This window comes from Ursus maritimus, unplaced genomic scaffold (genome assembly GCF_017311325.1).
Source record: "Ursus maritimus isolate PB19 unplaced genomic scaffold, ASM1731132v1 scaffold_1, whole genome shotgun sequence".
Taxonomy (NCBI): Eukaryota; Metazoa; Chordata; class Mammalia; order Carnivora; family Ursidae; genus Ursus; species Ursus maritimus.
Genome location: NW_024423343.1, coordinates 29,531,239 through 29,542,175, shown reverse-complemented (window position 1 = coordinate 29,542,175; position 10,937 = coordinate 29,531,239). Strand labels below are relative to the sequence as shown.

The following is a 10,937-nucleotide window of genomic DNA, read 5'->3' as shown; positions in this document are numbered from 1 at the left end:
GAGGCCCTACTAGACCTCTGAGTCACCCGTTCGCGCCTGCCGGGAGGGGGCCGAGCCCAGCCGGCGGCAGCGGTGGCGGGAACCCGTTCAGAGAAGGAGGCAGGGGAAAGGAAGGGCGGAAGGTGCAGGAGAGGGAGCGACTGAGCAACCCTGTGGCCGCGGCGGCAGCCTCTCGGACTGGCGGGCGGCAGGGAGGCCGCATGGGCTGCGCGCACCAGGCTCCTCCACTCCCTGCCCCGCCGCCTGCCTGCCTGCCTCCCTCCCGCCTGGGTTCCGGGGCTCGCGGCCGCCCCGCGGGCCCTGCCCTGAGCGCCCCCTCCTGTCTCCCGCGCTCGGCTGTGCGCTGAATTCCCCCCGCCGCGCCTGGAGGGCCGGCTCCGAGGGGCTGAGGCCCAGGGCGGCTGAGCTGGGCATCCGAGCGCTGGCCAAACTGGGTGGCGGGAAGTCAGGGTGGGATTTCAGAACCGAGGGCGGCGAGGGGCGGAAAGGAGCCAGCTCTAGCCTCGGGAATTCGCGCAACTTGCACCGCCTCTAGCAGCGCCCAGCGCCCGCCGGTGCGCCTGAGCAGGTGAAGAGCACGCGGCGCGCGGGCATCCACGTGGTGGGGACGTGGTGGGGACGTGGTGGCCCCCCAGCCTGCCCCACCCCTCAGCGCCGTCTCTAACACCGCATCGATTTGTTTGGGCTACGCAGCAGAAACAGAGCCGAACGATCCATAAACATTCTATTAGGCAAAAATATTCCCAGCGAAAGCAAAAGCAAGGCTCAAGCCTAGGAGAAGTTGGCCGCCTCCAACAACTCCAGCCTTGTCCCCTCCTCCTCCTGACTAAGGACACCCCCAGGGAGAGGCTTGCGGCATTTCCTCCATGCTGTCCACTGCCAGAAAGTTAAGTCGCCGCTGCGGTTCTCCGCTTGGGAGAAACCTCTGCAGTCGCCCGCGGTCCGCCTCCCCTCCCCCGCCGCCTTGCTCCTTGCTTTTCCACGTGAGAAAGAGAAATATTCACGGCCAATGCTTCATTTTCACTGATTGATTTCTTTTTAATATCAACACGAGTTAATGGAGGCGAGGCGAGCTGTGATTAAACGGCTGCCCCCACCCTTTGCCTTGGGCTGACTGCACCGCAGTTTTTCCTACCGGGTCCCAGGCGCCCGGCGGCTGGGTGGGGGGCACCCGCAGAGCAGAGCCATCGTCCAGGGGCTGGCGTGGGGGGGCGGGCGGTGGAATGAACCGGTCTCTCCTCTGGGAACCGTGGGGGTGGGGTGGGAATCAGCTTTCCTGGCAAGCTTAGGGGATCCGGCTCATCCGTGTCGCAGCTTCTGCGGCTCCGGTTGAATTTCTCTGAAAGGGGAGGGGATCCACGCTCGGGTTTACTGGCGTGTGCTCAGGGCTCGCCGCCCTCCCTCCGCCTCAGGCTTCAGACTGAGAGGAGAGCCCCCTGGCGCTAGCCACTGCTCGTCAGTGCCTGGCCTCGAATCTCCCCTTTGCTAGAGTTAATGGGGGGCTTGGGTTTGCTCAGGAAATTATTCAGGCCCTGACAATGGGTTTCTTCAGATGGTGGCAACTCCCAGCCCCAATGTCTCCACCTCCAGGACATGCCACTTGCGGCCGAAAGAACCCGACCCTATAACCAACAACCTTCCCTCCCACACCCACCCCGCTCCCAGAGCTTTGATCTACGCTTGGGTTTAAACACCATTGCCATGGACACGGGCAGACGCGGTCAATCAACCTTGGGTCTGGAGTGGATGATCAGATAAGAGGTGTAAATTGTCTGTGGGAGACAGGTCTGGGTTCAAACAAATCTTAGAAGCAGTGACATTCTAGGCACTTGCTAAGGCTTTCTTTTTTATCCCCTCTCCCCAAAATGCGGGATGACTGTGAGCAGGTGAAATGATTTGCAAGCAAAACTCTGAACTCCTAGATTGTACACAGACAGCCTGCTCTAGGCTCTGGGGACTGGTCTCATGCCCACATTCAGTGCGTGCCGGGTAAACTTTACCCCATAAGCAGCCACTGGAGATAGTGAAGCTGTTACCAGTTGCCAACAGAGCACACAGTGCAAAACAGTGGAAAGAGGAGAGCTCCCCATGAGTGCTCCAGGCAAGCACCTTCTTGTCCAAGAGGTGCCTGGTAGGATTGCGAATGCCCAGACAGCACTGCAGGTTTGGACTTTGATGTCATTCTGCGGAGCCCTCCGATTAAGTCACAGAGCACCCAACTGGCAAAATGTAAGGTTGGAAGTCTGCAGTGACTGGAACCCCAGGCTATATCTAGATAGGACTCCTGCTGTCTACGGAATGGCTCTCATCCCCTGCTGTTGAATGTTAAGTCCACATTCTGCAACCAGAGAGGTCAGCTCCTATCTTCCTTAGTATAGGAAAAGTTAGAGGAGTCCAAATGCCAATTCATATGCAATAAGACATGAATGTAAACAACGGCTGGGAGGGGTCTGGGGGCATCTGTGGGGAGAAACACCATTGGCTCCATGATTCTGAGGCCCCTGCCTGGTGATATTCATTTCATTCAATTGCTCATTAAAGTAATCGAGAGAAATGAGCTGACTTTGGGTGATCAGAGTTTGGGACACTTCGTGGTTGATAGAATTCAGAGCCAGGTTTATTGGGAAGGGTTTGCAGAATGTATTCCCCAAAAGTCCAGCTGGGAGAGACTAGGAAATAGAGATGAGATTTTCCTTTTTCAGAAGTTGGAGCAGAAGCATGATACCTTTTCATTTCTTCCACTGTTGAGAAAGGACTTGAAACGTGACATCTGGGCAGTAGTTTCTGTTGTCATGAACATATCTGAAGTATTTTATCCTCACCATTATTTGCCACTGTATGATCTTTGAGGCACCCTTTCTTGAGTGCCAGACTCAGAGTTTGATCCCCAGAAGGTAGTCTTTGTACCTTTCCTTCCAGGTAAGGAATTTTTTTTTTTTTTGTTAATTAACCCATTCCTGGAAGATATTGCCTATGTTTGTCCTAGAGAGCCTACAGTCTTTTGCAAAGCTTTATCTGCCTTGATGAGAAATGGCCGAGGGACTTAATGGTTTCATTACCTAACAGGATTCAGTGAGGCTGGATTCCTGGACACAGTGGCCTTGTAGCGTGGCTGGCCCTCCAGGAGAAAGCATCTTCTGAAGGTTTAGGAAGCTGTCAAGTTTAGATAAGGCTGAGCTCCGATCCTATGGGACCTTGGTCGTATTAATAAGAAGAAATTAATTTTTAACCACTGGGAACGTTGCCAAATTATGTGACCTTTGGCAGACCAGCTGTGCTATAAAAATAAATCCCCCATTTCTGAAAATGCTGCTCCTATCCAGTGGAACAATAACAATGTGGCATTTAGGGTAGGGATGCGTGGGGTTGAGGCGAAAGGAGAGAAATGGGAGTTGCCAGCAAAAAAACCCCTCAGTGTTGTCACACGTGGTTTCAGACCTGAACATCCTATCCACACCACCCTCCCCGCCCCAAAGACACACCTTGGTTTCCGGTACACAGGAAAGAGGGCCAGGATGACAGAAGCAGGGTGCCAGTGCGTGCAGGGAGGGGAGAAGATGCTAAGTGCTTCCAGCCCTCCCCACACCCCAGCCTTGAACACATCTCTCATTGTTCATGAAGACAGATTACTGGCACGGAAAGAGCAAAGGCAGTTTTCTACACGGGCAAAACATTTGTCTTTCCCTAAATGCCACTAAATAAGTTTGTCACATGGAAGTTTGGGGGAGCCCTGCCTTGGGCTTCCCAGTTTCTAGAGCATTGAAGCCAGACTGCCTAGGTTGAAAATCCAGTTCAGCCATTTGCCAGCTCTGTGGTCCAGGACACTTCATCTCTCCGTACCTCAGTTTCTTTATTTGTAAAGTGTGTCTGACAGTCATACCTACCCCATGCGGTTTTGGTGCTACGGCAGATTACATAGAGTACTGTTTGGTCCGACTCTGTAGGCATTTATCTTCGAAGAGCTTCAGTGAGGTTAACCGTATCTCATGAACGTAGGAAGTAGATTATAACCATTGTGATAAGTCTATGTGACTTATATGAGTTTTTGTAATAAGTAAATAATCATCATCCTCAGCTCTTACCCCACGGAACGTTTGTCTGTGTTTTATAAGCTTCGGATGATCTCTCAGCACACTGATCTTCAGAGAGCAATATTCTTTGCTGGATTTCCATCTTAGATTTCCATCTCCTCGTTGCATTCGTTTTCTCTCCTTGTTCTTCTGCTGTCGGTGTTCTTGGCTCCACTTAGGTTTGTTTTTTTTTTTTTAATCTCTCCCCCTTTCCTTTCTTTTCTCCTCTTCCATCCTTCATCACTGCAAGTGTGCTCAGCAGGGAGCATGTGCCGAAGGTGCTCCCCCGAATATGCGATAACTTCTCTGGCATGAAGGCCCCTCAGCAGCTGAACTCAAGAAAGTCATCATAAAGACAAAATAGCTTTTACCCAGCAAGACTCTTAATAATCCCGTTTCCCTCTGGGTCTTCATCAAAGAGTCATGATCTAATCCAGGAAAAAGGGAGGAGGCTGGGAATAACAAAAGGAAAGCTCTCCCCAGTAGCCACAGTGGATGGGGCTGCTGGCCAGCTTCATGCGCAGATCCAGTGACTCCTCACTGCCTCCAAAGATCCCGAGAACCGATGATCTGGGCTCTGGCCAGTCTTTCAGCGAAGAAGATAAAGGGAATTGCAAACTACTGGGCCAAGCGGTAGTAATAATAATCGTTTTTGATAAAGGGGAAAAATAAAACAGATGTGCCCCAAAGGCATATTGGAGGCCAGGGGAAGGGAGATGGGGAGGGATAGGTAGAGAGAAGAGATCGTCGATTACCAGCAAGCAGTTTAGTGATGAAGTACTGTGCATCTTCCTGGTGCTACTGATAACAAATACCTAGAAGTCACCTTTGGGGGGGGAGGGAGGGGACGAAGAAATCCTCAGATAAATTATTTTTACCATCACTAGGATTAAAATGTAAATATCCTTTGAACTGCATCATTATTCTCTGGAGTTTAGAGTGTCTTTGGAGACCTGGCTCACATAACTCAACCTTGACTTATGACAGGTATCATGATCCCAAACATGTTAACTGAAACTCTCAGTTCACCACTGAAAATTCTTCGCATTTAATAGTAGCTGCGGGTTGGGAAGGAAGGGCAGTACTAAGGAGGGAACAGTCAGAGTTTGTGCTAGCTAGTGCTACTGTGGGTGTTATGTTAGTCAACCAGTAATTGATGAACTCATCGAACCTTACTGAGCCTGACTTTTGGGCAAGGCTCTGGGTTTGATCCTATAAAGTTCCCCAAAGATGAATGACCAAGGAGTCCTGCTCCCAGGCTTCATGGTCCAGCGGAATGCATAAGGCTGTCCCGAGCCTTCGCACACCTTAGAAGACGTTAAAGAGCTTGGGTCTCGGAGGTTTGCGATACGGAGGCTGGACGAGTACTCTTGGTGTGGGAGACCCCGGGCGGTGGGGGCAGAGGTGGCATGTGAGCCTACACTGAGAGGATGGATGGGCTTTGGAGCTGGAAAGGGATATCAGGGGAAGATGAGAGCAGAGAAATGGACACTGGGTTTATTTGGAGAACACTCAGAAGCTGCAGTTTAGAATGTGTGGAGGGATATAATTGCAATAAGGTCAGAAATGATTCATTAGGCTAAATGCAAGGCCCCATGGCTAGGCCAAAGGGTTTGGATTTCATTCACTAACCGATGGGGAGCCCCTGATGTTTCAGCATAAGCCTTCGGTTCAGTTAATCAAAATAAATGAAAAAAAAATTATATTACCTCTTTTTTCTCCTTTGGTTTTTGGAGAGACCTCAAAATTATTCTTCCTCTATTTCCTCCCCCAAATGTCTATTGAAATGGGCAGGAATTGTAATCCCAGATCTCTCATCAATGGCATCAAAATTGCATTTGCAATGAGGGCTGGAAAAGAGTGGACATAAATATAAACTAATGATATTATATTGGCTGCCCTATTGGAATTGCATTTGTTTATGATATAAGATGACAAATAACAAGGTTACCACAGGTGGCATGATTCAAGGTCAGAGGAGGTAATCACATCAAACTTACGTTTTTCACAATTAAAGGAAGGTTCATTTTTAGAATCCAGATTAAAGGGAAATGATTTTCCAAAGGTCCCATTTCCAGACCCAATTCCCGGTTCTGTCCTCGGTGAATCCATTGCAGGTGTTTTCGAAGAGGGAGCTTGCCTGGTTCCTTACTCCTTTCTCCATGCTTCTGTGCTGCCTCCCCCTCCCGCCCTCTCTTCCCCTCCTTCCTGCCCTCCCAGAGGTTCTTTTATTCAGATTTTGAACTTTATCACTGCAAAAGTTCACAGGGATTTCCATTTGCTGGGCCTTCAGGAGTCCATCATTCACTGCCACCCGCCCCATAAATTGAATAGATTGCATCCCTTCCCAGTTGCCTTAGGAAGTGGTCAAACAGCCGCATTCCTGGGCTGATGGATTGGCTCATTTCTTCCCAGCTTAAGCCAAGATACAGATTTTATGAGACTGTCTTGTGACAGACAGAATTCGCTTTGAATAAAACAAAATCCAGCCTCAGCTCACAGAAATAACTCTTAAAAAGCAGCTTATCCGGGGTTAGTGAGCAGAATTTGGTTAACACCCTGAGCAGAGGACTTAGATGATTCAGGCAGGGGATTTGAAGAAACTTCTGGGTCTTCCTTTTTATGCATCAGTGTTGCTCACATGCTCACACATAGAACTACGTATCCACAATATTTATAAATATGCAGCTACAGACTCGGTTAAGGAAAGAAACTCACGTCAGTAGGACTAATGTGATTAAAAGACATTTGAACTCTCCATAATGCAAGACAGGCATGTTCATTGGAAAAATCCTAGAGGTTGTTTCAAGGCTTACCAGACAGATGAAACAGGAGTAACACCTTGAATAAACGTCTTGTTCTCCAGGAGGAGAGACAATCTATGGGTAATAGCTATAGGATCCCCCCCCCCATTATATAGGCCTTGAATTTAAGGACTGGGACTGACTTTTAGAATCACTCCTCGCATTTTACGGATGAGACAACAAAGTCTCAGAGGTGCTTCCTGACTTACCCAAGGCCACACAGCTTGCCAGTGGTGAGACCATGTTGAAGACAAGGTTTCTTGCTAATGAAGTGGCAAGGTGACAACCCTCTCTCTTTTTAAGTGGAACTGCTTCTTTGCTTTGCTGCTAATAATGAAATGAAAGCACTGCTTTGGAAAGAGGAACAGGATGGGATTATGCTGTGGATAAAGGATAAATTATAGAGGAAATAAAGTCTATTATTTTTAGGGAGAATGAGACCAACTGCTCTTCTCCGCATGACGCTCAGGGATGTACAAGAAATAGATGTCTTCTAATCCTACTCCTTCTCTTTCACGAGGAATTTTTTTAAAAACTTTTTAAAGATTTTATTTATTTGAAAGACAGAGAGAGAGAGACCACGAGAGGGGGGAGGGTCAGAGGGAGAAGCAGCCCCATGCAGGACTCAGTCCCTGGACTCCAGGATCATGACCTGAGCCGAAGGCAGACGTTTAACCAACTGAGCCACCCAGGTGTCCCTACAAGTCATTTTAAAGTAATAAGGGAACTGGGGTCTAGTTCAGTGGGTTTCAGACTGTGCTCCCCAAAGCCTGGCAGAGGAGACAAGGGAACTAAGGGGCCCCGACTCTACACCCCTTCTCGCCGCCCCACCTCCTGTACCCAAGAGAGCTCCGCTTCTACCTGCTTTGGGCATCGGAGTTCTGGGTAGAGTTTTGTTCAAAGAGAAAACAAACACTGCTGAGAAGAAGTTTGAAAACTACACACTTGGTTTAATCCACGCATTGAATAACAGAGTAGGAAGCTGAGACCTGGGAAGGTCAGCGAGTGAAGAATCCACTGCCCTCTTCTTGCTACTATGGGATCACCCCACCCCCTTCCTAGAAACTCGGTTGGCTTATCCCAGCCCCACCTCTGACAAAGGCCTGACTCTCCAGTCCCACGTTCAGCCAGTCCTAAATATCCCTGCTGCGGCCAAGGACTTTTTCCTTCAGTTCAGCTAAGCCCAGGGATGGGACTGTTCTTTTGCTGCTGCCCGGTGTCACCTGGTGCCTCTGCCTGGCCTGGAGTGAGCCATTGTAATTCTGATATTTAAACGTATCCACAGCAGTCAGGGCTTCCTTTCAGTGATTATTAGTGTCAAGTTCGGGCCATACAGGGTTCCTTTAAAACAACTCCGGTTGAAGGCAGAGCAGACTTTTAAACAGATTTTCTTTTACTTCTCGTTACTTCCTAAAAATCAGATAGTACCCAGGAACTAGTGGTTGGTCTTCAATTGGTTCTGTAGAAGGGTGAGTTCCTTCTGAAGCTGGCAAAGTGCCGCAGAACTGTAAGTGGGCGGACGCAGAATCACTTGACCTGATCCAGAGCCAGGTTACCTCTGGGCAGCATCAGATGGTGCTTTGGCCACCGGCAAAACAAGGGCACCTGAGGAGGGGGAAAAAAGAGACAGAGAGACAGAAAGATACAAATGTCAGAAATAATTTGACATTGCACATGTCAAATAAAAACACCGAAATACTCACCATGGGGGAAGAATCAGACCTTTGTGACTTTAGGACTTATTATTCTCTTTCTTTCCAATTAGGTCTCGAGGTGTCACTTTAATCCTTTTATTCTTGGGCCTCGGAGAGGTCTTTATCTGGCCTGAGCTGGCTCATCCCTCAGGCTGCCCTCCAGATGTAGGAGAAAACCCAGGCCTGGGTTTGCCTGCTTCTCTTTGGGAAATGAATTTGCCCCGGGTGAAAGGTATTCACAAAATAGTTGGAGAAAGAAATCCCATGTCAACTCACCCAACAGGCTCAGTAGCTCCAGCTTCGACTGGGTCAGCTTCCCTTCTGTATGTGGAGACTGGCCTAAAGGGGTTTGCCCTCGAGTTCAACTCTCTTTTGGCTCGGCTGGACTCCTCCGACACAGGACAGAGAGCATTTATGCTGTTCCTTCTGGGACACAAGACGGGCCTCCAAAGTAAGGGAGGGTAGAGCTCTTCAGAAGAAAGTCTAGCTCATTTCTAGTGGGGGCGTGTTTGTGTTCAAGAAATGAAGGGTCCCCAAACCTGGAAATGAAATATCAATGATTGAGAAGAGGTGTAGAAGGATTAAGTGTGTTTTCTTTACACGTTTTACTGATAATCTTTCAAGGATTCAGTTCTCTCCAAGAAAAATAGAGGAAGAAATTGTAGTATTTATCTTGCTGGATGTGTGTGATATTTTATAAGCGGGTGTGAAAGTGTGTACGGGGCTGAAGTGTGACTTTCTAATATGTGTATGGACCCAACGTCTGCTCCGTATCTATGAGAGCGTGTGCTTCTGAGTGTGAGTGCCATCCGAACAAGAATGTGAGTTTAATATGCTTGGGTACCGAAGGGGTTAACTACACCACAGCAAAGCAGATGTTTTAATGAGTTTTCAAAAATTTTAATAAAGTGCCTCGATTTTTTCAGATAAAGGACAGAAAAAAAAAAAGAAATGAGTTACTCCTTTTTCTTTCCGTTAAGTTTTTACAGTGGAAAATACAGACTATCAGCTATGAATTATATATAGTTTCAAATTTTTTTGAGTGGGGAAGTGATTACTCCTGGTGTGGATGAGAAATGAAACCTTCCTATGAGGAAGTTTCCTGTCTTTATTGCTGATTGTGTGTGCCTGGTCTGATTCCTAAAAGCTTGAACTTGGGGGGGGGGCGGTGAGGGAGGAGAAGTTCTCCTTTTTGGGAGTGGCTGGAGCGAAGGAGAGCAAGGGTGGGAGAAGGAGGGAGAGAGTGTGGATGATGTAGAAACCATCACAATTACTGAACAGGAGCTCAGCTCAGAGCGCCTCTGATGAGTTCCAAGGCGAACAGTGTGGTTTGGGGGCGAGTATGCGTCAGGGCTGCAGTTCTCAGCAAAACAGCTGGCAGGGAGAAAATCCCCTCTCCCGCTAGCCTGGTAAGAGCAGCTGGTGATCTAAGTCCCCACACCTCTGCTTTCTCAGAGGTTCCTTCTCAGCCCGATTTCACATGCATGAGCCAGCACCAACGGGCCGCAGTGCGACTTGCTGAAGGTGCCGGGCGCCCAGCATGGCAGTGGTGTGGGCAAGCCTGCGGGGATTGGCTGCGAGAGGAATGGGCGGTCCCTGGCCTCCGAGGGCCCCCTCTCTGTCTGCGGGAGGGCTTGGCCCATTGTCCTGCTGGACTGGGGAGGGTGCAGGGTCATTAGTTAGAGGATGATGTGGTCTCTGCTAGCCAGAGGAAATGGCCTGCTTTTGTCTTCCACCCAGTAGGAAATGGAACCTGAATCCATTAGAATCTGGGCGTTCAACACGGCACAGTTTGAGCTCTTGGAGGCACGATGCCTAAAAGGCTACTTGCGTGGATTTGTGTGTCCCAAGCACCACTGTGCGGCATGCCCATCTTTTATGCATTTAAAGCCTGTCAGGCTGGTAATCTAAAGCAGAGGTCTGGAAGACGGTAATGCCAACAGACATGGGGAATAGTCAAGTGCACCTGTAGAGTTAAAAAATGCATGACCCTTTCCCTCAAAGAGCGAGCACAGGAGAAAGACCCCGTCCTGTACGGTGGCTGCTGAGCCGTGATACATAATTCACGGGCCCATGCTGCTCCATGCAGATGGCGATATTAAATCGTGATTGATGCTAAGAGAGGCACACGTCTCAGGAAGGTCTCCGGGAGGCTTCTGAATATTTCCAGGTCTCTGGTGCCTTCCCGTCCTCTGTTCTCCCGTGGTATTAAGCAAAACCCCCCATTTCCCAGGAACCCCTCCTGGGGATTACAGAACTTCACTCCCAAATATATGAGATTCTTCAAATGTCATCGCCCACCTTTTCTGCCTTTGAAGTCGCCCCTTGCCTCCTGGCCCACATGAAGCTGTTTACCCCCAGCCAGGCAC

General features: G+C 49.2%; 1 protein-coding gene across 3 annotated transcripts in view; it reads left to right on the top strand.

Moving 5' to 3' along the window:
• The window catches only part of NRP2 (neuropilin 2), a 118,421-nt gene that overhangs the window by 6,769 nt on the left and 100,715 nt on the right, over positions 1-10,937 (top strand). The window lies entirely within an intron of this gene.